Here is a 1533-nt window from a genome sequence, read left to right as displayed (position 1 = left end):
TCAGTGAGCTGCTTGAGCAAAGGACAGCACACACACAAAACAACTCATGGCTGAAGCAGATTATTTCAGCTCATTTCCTGCATCCCCCAGGCCAGGCATCCCAAACACAATCCCAATTTACTCTTCCAGCTATGAGTATTTCCTGCTGCAATGTTTAAAAACAATACTTGGTGCTGCAGAGGTGCCCCAGCCTTGGAAACCTGCACAAGACAATTTTTGTATTTAAAAAAAAAGTTCAATTTCTAGGAATCCACAGTAGATCCAAAAGGATTTTCAAAAGCAATGCCAGTCAGCCCTGGAGCTGGTCAGCAATGCAGAGAGCAGCAGTAATCCCTTCCCAAAGCTCTGTGCTGCCTGAGGCAGCTGCAGGCAAGGACAGCCCCAGAGGTCCCTGGGCTTTGCTGTCCCCAGCCCCATTTGGGACACACGAGGATTCCAGGCTGAAGGATTCCAGGATTTAGCAAACCTCTCCCACCAGGAGCAATGCCCTTGCACGGTCTCTTAGCATAAACTAACCCTGAAATCCAACAACTCCACCAGGAGCAATGCCCTTGCACGGTCTCTTAGCAGAAGTTGCTGCCCCATAAACTAACCCTGAAATCCAACAACTTCTGCTCCATTCACTCAACTCAAAGATTTTTTTGAACATTTTAAGTCCAAATCAGTCTCTACAACCCCAAATCCATGCAGCATTAAAAAGCTCTCACTTGGGCAAACTTTCAAGTATTCCCTGAGGTTTAAAAATCAAGGCTGACAGAGAACCTTGGATACCATACAGAAATCATTTTTTAAGTATCAAGAGCAGAATAAAGTGCTGATTTCGACCTTGTACTCTGAAGAATTAATTCCATTTCACTTTCTATTCTGGTCCTGTGTAATTTTTTATGGGAAACCCACTCACAAACACTATCAAGCACATGCTGGTGGTCTGGTGGGGCTTAACCTCACGTTTCCTTCAAGCAGAACACTCCATTTGGCTGTACACAAACACAGCATCACTGTCACAGAATGGTTTGGGTTGGGGAGGATCCTAAAGGCCACGCCAGCCCTGCCATGGCAGGGACATTCCCACTGTGCCAGGCTGCTCCAGCCCCAGTGTCCAACCTGGCCCTGGCACTGCCAGGGATCCAGGGCAGCCTCAGCCCCACCAGCCAGGACTTTATCCCCATATCCAATCTAAATCCACTCTCAGTTTGAAGCCATGTGCTCTGAGGGGTGTACTGAGGAATTTAAAGCAGATTTTGTTAAATGTAGGGTGCATATTTAGGATTAAGATCTTTGCTGTGAGGTTGAAGCATTATTTCAAATTTTATTAGCCTTTAAAATTAATTGCAGATACAGAAATGGATCCATACCTCAGAATCCCTCTGCAGGAGTGGCACTAATGCTGCTCAAACAAACATCTGGAAAGGTCACAGGTGCTTAAAGAACAAGTTTATTGACAATATTGTCACAAATAAACAATCTAAAGAAAATTTCAGAAATCTCTAAACTTAGAAATTTTAAAATTTTCTCATTGGCAAAATACTTTAA

The sequence above is a fragment of the Passer montanus genome, unplaced genomic scaffold (genome assembly GCF_014805655.1).
Source record: "Passer montanus isolate IOZ18808 unplaced genomic scaffold, ASM1480565v1 scaffold9, whole genome shotgun sequence".
Classification (NCBI taxonomy): Eukaryota; Metazoa; Chordata; class Aves; order Passeriformes; family Passeridae; genus Passer; species Passer montanus.
The sequence above is the reverse complement of the archived record's forward strand: the minus strand, read 5'-3'. Positions refer to the sequence as shown.